Source organism: Desmodus rotundus, chromosome X, assembly GCF_022682495.2.
Source record: "Desmodus rotundus isolate HL8 chromosome X, HLdesRot8A.1, whole genome shotgun sequence".
Lineage (NCBI taxonomy): Eukaryota > Metazoa > Chordata > Mammalia > Chiroptera > Phyllostomidae > Desmodus > Desmodus rotundus.
Genome location: NC_071400.1, coordinates 19,903,970 through 19,914,254, shown reverse-complemented (window position 1 = coordinate 19,914,254; position 10,285 = coordinate 19,903,970). Strand labels below are relative to the sequence as shown.

The following is a 10,285-nucleotide window of genomic DNA, read 5'->3' as shown; positions in this document are numbered from 1 at the left end:
GAGGACTCGTGTTGCTGTGGCGGGACTGAGACTGGCGAGGCAAGCAGTCTGACCACTAGCAGACCTTGCAGCCCTACAGTCCTGCACATGTAAACCGAGAGGGCCAGACTCAGAGCTGCAGAGAACAGGGCAAGCAGTGTGGCACGTAGCAGACCCAGCGGCCCCACATACGCGCATAGATAAACCGGGAGGAATGGCGGGGAGTGAAGCATACAGCGTAACCCAGGGCTCCAGTGCTGGGAAATAAAGCCTCAAACCTCTGAGTGAAAACACCCGTGGGGGTTGGGGCAGCAGCAGGAGAAACTCCCAGCCTCACAGGAGAGGTCATTGGAGAGACCCACAGGGGCCTAGGGTGTGCACAAGCCCACCCACTCGGGAGCCAGCACCAGAGGGGCCCAATTTGATTGTGGGTAGTGGAGGGAGTGACTAAAATCCGGCAGAGAGTGGAGCGGGCGCCATTGCTCCCTCTCGGCCCCTCCCCCACATACAGTGTCACAGCACAGCCACCAGCATTACCCCACCCAGGGGGAACACCTAAAGCTCCGCTCCTTTAAGCAACAAGAGCACCAAGACAAAAAAAAAAAAAAAAATGGCCCAAATGACAGAACACTTCAAAGCTCCAGAAATAATTCAATTAAGCAGCGAACAGATAGCCAACCTATCAGATGCACAGTTCAAAGCACTGGTAATCAATAAGCTCACAGAATTGGTTGAATTTGGTTGAAAACTAGATGAAAAAATGAAGGCTATGATAACAGAAACAAAGGAAAATGTACAGGGAACCAATAGTGAGGCAAAGGAAACTGGGACTCAAATCAACAGTGTGGACCAGAAGGAAGAAAGAAACATCCAACCACAAAAGAATGAAGAAACAAGAATTCATAAAAATGAGGAGAGGCTTAGGAACCTCCAGGACATCTTGAAACGTTCCAACATCCGAATTATAAGGGTGCCAGAAGGAGAAGAGGAAGAACAAAAAATTGAAAACTTACTTCAACAAATAATGAAGGAGAACTTCCCTAATTTGGCAAAGGAAATAGACTTCCAGGAAGTCCAGGAAGCTCAGAGAGTCCCAAAGAAGCTGGACCCAAGGAGGAATACACCAAGGCACATCCTAATTACATTACCCAAGATTAAGGAGAAGGAGAGAATCTTAGAAGCAGCAAGAGAAAAGGAGACAGTTACCTACAAAGGGGTTCCCATAAGACTGTCAGCTGATTTCTCCAAAGAGACCTTACACTCAAGAAGGGGCTGGAAAGAAGTATTCCAAGTCATGAAAGGCAAGGACCTACATCCAAGATTGCTCTATCCAGCAAAGCTATCATTTAGAATGGAAGGGAAGATAAAGTGCTTCTCAGATAAGGTCAAGTTCAAGAAGTTCATCATCACCAAGCCATTATTATATGAAATGTTAAAGGGACTTATCTAAGAAAAAGAAGATAAAAAATAGGAACAGTAAGAATGACAGCAAACTCACAGTTATTAACAGCCACACCTAAAACAAAAACAAAAGCAAACTAAGCATACAACTAGAACAGGAATGGAACCACAGAAATGGAGCTCACATGGAGGGTTATCAAGAGGGGAGTGGGAAGGGGAGAGTGGGGGAAGGTACAGAGAATAAGTAGCATAAATGATAGGTGGAAAATAGACAGGGGGAGGGTAAGAATAGTGTAGGAAATGTAGAAGACAAAGAACTTATATGTATGACCCGTGGACATGAACTATAGGGGGGGAATGTGGGAGGGAGGGGGTGGACAGGATGGAGTGGAGTGAAAGGGGGGAAATGGGACAACTGTAATAGCATAATCAATAAATATATTTTTAAAAAAGAAAGAAATCAAAAAGTATCTGGAAACAGTGTTCGCTTTGGCAAAACATATACTAAAACTAGAACAATACAGAGAAAATTAGCATGGCCCCTGCACAAGGATGGCACACAAATTCATGAAGCGTTCCATATTTTTGAGTATTGGGGGAAATGGAGACAACTGTACTTGAACAATAATAAAAAATGTGAAAAAAATTAACAACACACACAAAGTATCTGGAAAGAAATGAAAATGAACACAGAACAACCCAAAACCTATGGCACACAGCAAAGGAAGGCAGTCCTGAGAGGAAAGTTCATAGTGATGCAGGCCTACCTAAAAAAGACAGAAACATTTCACATAAACAACCTAACACTACATCTACAAGACCTGGAGGAAAAACAACAAATAAAGCCCAGAGTGAGTAGAACAAAGGAAATAACCAAGATTATAGAAGAATTAAATGACATAGAGACTAAAAGAACAATCGAAAGGATCAATGAATCCAGGAGCTTGTTCTTTTAAAAGACAAACAAAATCAACAAGCCTTTAAGCAGACTCATCCAGAAGAAAAGAGAGAGGACCCAAATAAATTAAATCAGAAATGAAAGAGGAGCAGTAACAATCAATACCACAGAAATCCAAATGATTGTAAGAAATTACTGTGAACAATTATATGCCAAGAAACTGGACAACCAGGGTGAAATGGACAAATTTCTGGAAACAAATGATCTCCTAAAACTGAATCAAGAAGCAGAAAGCCTGAATGGACCAATAACAACTAGCAAAATTGAAGCAGTAATCAAAAAAAACCCTGGAACACAAAAGCCTTGGACCAGATAGCATCACAGGTAAATTTTACCAAACATTCAAAAAAGAACTAACTCCTAACCTTCTGAAACTATTCCAAGAAGAGGGAAGACTCCCAAACTCTTTTTAGGAGGCCAGTATTATCCAAATTCCAAAACCAGGTAAAGACACACAAAAAGAAAGAAAATTATAGACCAATATCTTTAATGAACACAGATGCTAAAATCCTGCATGGGGGTTGTACACATTCACATCAGGTGTGTGTGGAGGGGGTGGGGGAGGAGTGGGTAAGAAGGCATGGGGGTAGGGAAGGCATGAGGGTGGGGAAGCATGGGGGTGTTGGAGTGGCAACTCATGTGAGTTGTATACCTTCCACATCAAGGTGTGTGTGAAGGGGTTGGGGAGGCATGGGAATGGGGAGGGCATGTGGGTTGTACATTTTCCACATCAAGGTGTGTTTGGAGGGGTTGAGGGTGGGGAAGGCATGGGGGTTGCACACCTGCCACATCTGGATGTGTGTGCAGGGAGGCACGGGTGGTGGGGCAAGGTTGGGGGATGGGTGAGTGTGAGAGAAACCAGTTTTAATGGACATTTTACTAAAAGACTTTTCTGATTTAGGATGGGAAAGCAAGAACAAGGAGGTGGTGTGTTTAGGAGGAGTCCTTCAGAACTGACAATGGTGAGGATAAACTGGATGAAGATTAGAAAGCCTACTAGGTATCTATTTTATTGTGAAGAATCTGTGTCTTCAGGTTTTTGTTTTGTTTTGTTTTGTTTTGTTTTATGTGTGTTTTTTTTTAATTATTGTTATTCAATTATAGCTGTCTGCATTTTCTCCCCATTTGTTTTGTTTTTGACCCAGATTAATATTGACTCATCTACTTCGAAATCTAAATTTAACTGGACAAAAATTAAGTGGATGAGGAGTTGTTAGAAAATAAAACAATGACTCGAAGAACTTATATGTGGAATCCATTGACATGAACTAAGGGGGGAAATGTTGGAGGGTTGGGGGGGCCGAGCAGAGGGGGGATAAAAGGGAAAAAATTGGGGAAACTGTAATAGTATAATCAATAAAAATACTTAAAAAAAGAGAATAAAAAATAAAATAAAATGATGTATTTTGTTCCCAGAATTATCCATCTCCCATGCTTCAATCCCCACCTTTTTGACCAGTCTGACTCCCTCCACACTCTGGGTTGTACCCTGCTTCTCAGGACATTCCTGTTTACAATAGCTAATATTTACAAGCAGCCCAATTGTCCATCAGTAGATGAGTGGGTAAAACAACTATGGGACATTTAAACAATGGAATACTACTGGGCCATAAAAAATAAGGAAACATTATCCTTTGTGACAGTATGGATGGACCTGGAGAACATTATGCTAAGTGAAATAAGCCAGTCAGAGAAAGACAAATACCATATGGTTTCACTCATATGTGGAATCTAATAAACAATTTGAACTAACAAGGAAAATGGGTACAGACTCATAAATGGAGAGGGGGATGACAGTTGTCAGAGGGGATAGGCTTTGGAGGCTGGATGAAAAAGGTGAAGGGATTAAGAAAAACAAACCTTATTGGTACAGACAACAGTATGGTGATTACCAGAGGGAAAGGGGTGGGGGAAGTGCAATAGAAGAGGGTAAAGGGCAAATAACTGGTACTGCTGGAAGGAGATTTGACTCAGGTTAGTAAACACACAATACAATCTACAGATGATGAATTACTGAATTGTACACCTGAAACCTATATAATTTTATTAACCAGTGTCACCCCCAATAAATTCAATCAAAAAAAGAAAACAAAAAGTAAAATTTTCTTACTTTGTTTCATCCTTTTCTCCATGAAAATCTCTCTTCAAACTGTTGTCAGTGGAGTACTCCTGTTACTGAGCAGCAAGTGGAGTCTTGCTGCCCACCCTCTAGGCAAAATTCTGGAGGCAAAGGTTTGGTAATTGTAGGGTAAGTGGAGTCAGTCAGGCTCCCTCACCCAGATGTCTAGGAAACTAAGATAAGCAGCATTCTTACAGCCTTGAGAAGTATTCCCATAGCCTTGAATGGGCTAGCATGAACAGAATTATGCTCTGTTACATAATATCTTGGCACCCTGCCAGCTTTGCATACATTTAGAATATAAGGGAATTGGGACTTCTGCTGAGGGACAGCTTGCAGCATGTGTGGATCACCCCACCCTTGAATAAAGGCATGCCAGGTATTCCCAGAGCTCCATGAATTTTCTCCTGTCTGCCTGAATCTCGAGTGAACCTGCCTGGCCTTGACAGGCTGCAAGACAGTAATAAAGGAAAGGAGTTTTATTCAAAAGCTACACAATTTTGGAATAACAGCTTTCCACATGCATTAGTCACTTAGGCCTATCAGTTAAGGCTAACATCTTTAACTCTTGAGTTCCAGCTTTAATCACTTAAGTCTATCAATTAAGGCTAAAAATTTTAACTCCCGAGTTCTTCCATCATCCCTCCTGTTCACTTTAATTATCTTATTTCTGTAAGTTAGTTTACAAACTACAACATAGTATACAAAATCTACACAATTTGGAAGAATGGTAGTCTTCTGCCTCAGAACCTGTCCCCTGTAGAACATCCAAAGAAGAATAACCCCGCCACCCTCTGCCAGACCAGCCTAACCCCAGGCTGCACCTGGTGTTCCCTTCCATACAACATACCATCCTTTGGGATGGGAAACACAGGTAGCTGCGGCACCATCATCCAGGCATCCTTGAGGAAGAAGAGCCTGAGAGGAAGTCTCTGCCCTCTTTTTATTTTAAATCTTCTGGCCCATAATTCCATGCGCTCTGGAGGCATTCAGCTTCTCAGCCAACCACTCCTAGATTGTTTACCATTGCCTCGAGCAACCTCCACCAATGGCCTCTTCATACTCCTCCCCAACGATCTAATCGGATTCCTGTGTATCACTCCTAACCCCTTCCAATTTGGTGCTGCCCTGATTCAAATCAATTTTTGCTGAAATAAACTCTGAAAATTAAAAAATAAATAAATAAAATGTAAAATATTTTTTTAATTAATGAAAGGTTTCAGGTGAAAAATACTGGATCAAGACAACTTTTATAAAACACTATATTACATTGATCTTTTTCCCTCCTCTCCCCAAATTTGCCTTACGTAACTGGGTGAATGAAGCTTCACAAACATTTAATGCTTATAGTAAGGGTCCAAACAAAGGAGGGATTTCCACACTATAGTAAGAATATCAAACTTTAATTGAGTACATCTTATTTGATAAGCATTTTGTGAAGTGTTAATATATGTCTTCTCCATTTCTATTTAGCTAGTGATGCCAACAGCCACCCAATTCTGGCACGAACATGGGAAAGGGCAATGGTATCAAATAATTACGCTCGCATTAACTCTTGAGGAATGTGTAAGATTTCATTAAGTGGATAAAGGAAAGAAAGAGCATTATGGATGGAAGAACACACACAAAGGTAATAAAGAAGCAGAAAGTATATTGTCTTTTCATTCATATTCAAAATGACTACACCACGAATTATCGGAGGGGTAGGTAAAGGCCTAACTGTGGATGGTCTGAAATGCCATGCTAAAGAAAAGTTTAGACTTGATCCTATAAGTAAGAAAAAACAAGTAAATAATTTGAACCTCAGAATGACATGGTCTGAATTCAAAATGCAAGAGTCCGGTTAAATGCTGAGACCAGGTGGGGAAATATTTTGAGACTCCACGTGAGAGATGATTCTGGTCTGAATGAAAGGAGTATTAATGAAGATGCAAATGACAGGACAGACAGGAGAGATTTTTCAAATACTGTTTTCATAAAATTAAGATGCTGGCTCATGGCAAGGTGGAGGGTGGCATGAGAAAGATGCATCTGACTGATGGGGGACTCAAATGTTGGAAAAATTTTAGTTTCAGGTAATAGCTAATAAACTTAGTAATCAATGTATGTAAAAAGCTATTGTTTCATGAACTGAAGGTATAACCTACTCTGACTCCAGGAGACCATAAGCAGTTCCACCTTTGTGCCTCAGGAGGACTCAATCAATTCAAAATGGTATCTGAGCCATTGTACTCCAGGGGAGACACCCACAGCCCAGGGCACAGATGAAAGAATGCTACCGTTTTATCTGATTAACTTTTTTCCTGAATTCCATACCCCTTACCCACATTTTTCTCCTCCTTATAAAAAGGGTCAATTTAAATGGAATTTAAGACAGTCTGTTAGGGTACAAACCCACCATCTCCTCAGATCACAGGCCATCTGAATAAAGCACGCATAAAGATTCAATGCCTGTCTCTGCTGATTGGGTCTGGTAGGTAACAGCACGAATTCTGGCTTTTCTGGTTTCATATTAGGATTTTCAGGACTTTGGGATAATATAGGCTGTCTGCATGATCCTCCCTTTTCTAACTACATGTTTAAATGAGGCCCATTTTCTTCACGTACTTCAACCCAAGCAATATTTTACAATAGCTTGCAGAAAGAAGCAAATATGAGCGTGCCACTAACTTCCTTAAGCCAAAAAATAAAGATATTTGTAAAAATTTACATTTCCCTCACTAAATGTACCTATTTTTAAGTGGATATTTTTTCATAATTCACTTTATTGTTGTTCAATTACAGTTGTCTGCATTTTCTCCCCACCACTCCCCCACACCCTATGAAAAACCACCTCCATTCTTTGCTTCCACCCTCCGCCTTGGTTTTGTCCATGTGTCCTTTATAGTAGTTCCTGAAAACCCTTCTCCCCACAGTCCCCTCCCCCCTCCCCTGTGGATATTGTTAGATGGTTCTTAATTTCAATGTCTCTGGTTATATTTTGTTTGCTTTTTCCCCTGTTGATTATGTTCCAGTTAAAGGTGAGATCATACAGTAATTGTCCCTCACCACCTGGCATATTTCACTTAGCATAATGCTCTCCAGTTCCATCCATGCTGTTGCAAAGGGTATAAGTTCCTTCCTTCTCTCTCCTGCGTAGAATTCCATTGTGTAAATGCACCATAGTTTTTGGATCCACACATTTCCTGATGGGCACTTAGGTTGCTTCCAGCACTTGGCTATTGTAAATTGTGCTGCTGTGAACATTGGGGTGCATAGGTTCTTTTGGATTGGTGTTTCAGGGTTCTTAGGGTATAATCCCAACAGCAGGATTGCTGGGTCAAAGGGCAGTTCCGTTTTTAGTTTTCTGAGGAAATTCCATATGTTTTCCACAGTGGCCTCAGCAGTCTGCATTCCCACCAACTGTGTACTAGGGTTCCCTTTTCACCGCATCCTCTCCAACACTTGTTTGTTGATTTGTTTATGATGGCCATTCTGACCGGTGTGAGGTGGTATCTCATTGTGGTTTTAATTTGCATCTCTTTGATGGCTAGTGATGCTGACCATCTTTTCATATGTCTCTGGGCCCCCTCTATGTCTTCCTTGGAGAAGTGTCTATTCAAGCCTTTTACCCATTTTTTTAATTGGGTTTTTTGTCTTTCCGGAGTGGAGTCGTGTGAGTTCTTTATGTATTTTGGAGATCAAACACTTGTCTGAGGTATAATTGGCAAATATCTTTTCCCATATAGTTGGTTCTCTTTTCATTTTAATGCTGTTTTCTTTAGCCATGAAGAAGCTTTTTAACTTGATTAGGTCCCATTTATTTATTCTTTACTTTATGTCCCTTGCTTTAGGGGACATGTCAGTGAAGATGTTGCTGCGTGGAATGTCTGAAATTTTCCTACTGATGTTTTCCTCTGGGACTTTTATGGTGTTGTGACTTCTACTGAAGTCTTTCATCCACCTAGAATTTATTTTTGTGTATGGAGTAAGTTGGTGATCGAGTTTCATTTTTTTTGCACGTAGCTGTCCAGATCTTCCAACACCATTTGTTGAAGAGGCTGTTTTTACTCCATTTTATTTTTCTTCTCCCTTTGTCAAATATTAATTGACTGTAGAGACATGGGTTTATTTCTGGGCTCTCTGTTCTCTTCCATTGGTCTATGTGCCTGTTTTTATGCAAGTACCAGATTGTTTTGATTACAGTGGCCTTGTAATACACTTTGATATCAGGTATTGTGATGCCTCCTGCTTTGTTCTTCTTTCTCAAAATTGCTGCAGCTATTTGGGGTCGTTTATGGTTCCATATAAATTTCTGAAATGTTTGCTCTACATCTGTGAAATATGTCATGGGTACTCTAATAGGGATTGCATTGAATCTATAAATTGCTTTGGGTAGTATGGCCATTTTGATGATGTTAATTCTTCCAATCCATGAGCATGGTACATTCTTCCATTTGTTTGTCTTTCTTAATTTCTTTCTTCAGTGTTGTGTAGTTTTCTGCATACAGGCCTTTTACCTCCTTGGTTAGCTTTATTACTAGGTACTTTATTTTTCTTGTTGCCATATCAAATGGGATTTTTTTTTCCTGATTTCTCTTTCTGATATTTCATTGTTGGTGTACAAAAATGCCTTTGATTTCTGACTATTGACTCTGTATCTGGCTGTCTTGACAAATTCATTTATTAGGTTGAGTAGATTTTTGGTGGAGTCTATAGGATTTTCCATGTACACTATCATGTCATCTGCAAACAGTGACAGTTTCATTTCCTCCTTTCCAGTCTGGATGCCTTTTATTTCTTTTTCTTGTCTGATTGCTGTGGCTAGGACTTCCAATACTATGTTGAATAGGAGTGGTGAGAGAGGGCATCCTTGTCTTGTTCCTGATCTTAGTTGGAAAGCTCTAAGTTTTTGTCCATTGAGTGTGATGTTGGCTGTAGATCTCTCATATATGGCCTTTATTATGTTGAGGAATGCTCCCTCTATTCCCACTTTGCTGAGTGTTTTTATCATAAATGGTTTCTGTACCTTATCAAATACTTTTTCCACATCTATAGATATGATCATGTGGTTTTTGTTTTTGCTGTTGTTTATGTGGTGTATTATGTTTATTGATTTGCGAATTCTGTACCATCCTTGTATCCCTAGGATGAATCCCACTTGATCATGGTGGATGATCATTTTAATGTATTGCTGCATGTGGCTTGCTAATATTTTGTTGAGGATTTGAGCATCTATGTTCATCAGCGATATAGGCCTGAACTTTTCTTTCTTTATTGTGTCTTTATCTTGTTTTGTGATTAAGATGATGCTAGCTTCATAAAAAGAGCTTGGGAGTCTTGCATCTTCTTGAATTTTTTGGAATAATCTGTGGAGGATGGGGGTGAGCTCTCCCTTAAATGCTTATGTAAAATTCTCCTGTGAAACCATCTGGTCCAGGAATTTTGTGTGTCGTAAGCTTTTTGATTACTGTTTCACTTTCATCAGCTATTATTGGTCTGTTCAGGCTTTCTGCTTCTTTACTGAGGTTTTCAAGATTATATTTTTTCTAGAAACTTGTCCATTTCACCTAGGTTTTCAAATTTCTTGGCATATAATTCTTTGTAGTAATTTCTTACAATCCTTTGTATTTCTGTGCTATCACTTGTAATCTCTCCTCTTTCATATCTAATTGTGTTTATTTTGGTCCTCTCTCTTTTCTTCTTGATGAATCTGCTTAAAGGCTCCTGGATTTTGTTTTTCTTTTCAAGAACCAGCTCCTGGATTCATTGATCCTTAGAATTGTGCTTTTAGTCTCTATGTTATAATTCTGCTCTGATCTTGGGATTTCCTTCCTTGTACTTGCTCT

At 40.0% G+C, this 10,285-nt stretch overlaps 1 non-coding gene across 1 annotated transcript; it reads left to right on the top strand.

The window, feature by feature from the left end:
* Positions 1 to 1,862: 1,862 nt before the first annotated feature.
* On the top strand, positions 1,863 to 1,967 carry LOC112310926 (U6 spliceosomal RNA). Its single transcript, XR_002975430.2, has one exon. It is a non-coding gene; the product is annotated as a U6 spliceosomal RNA (small nuclear RNA).
* The last annotated feature ends 8,318 nt before the right edge of the window (positions 1,968 to 10,285 follow it).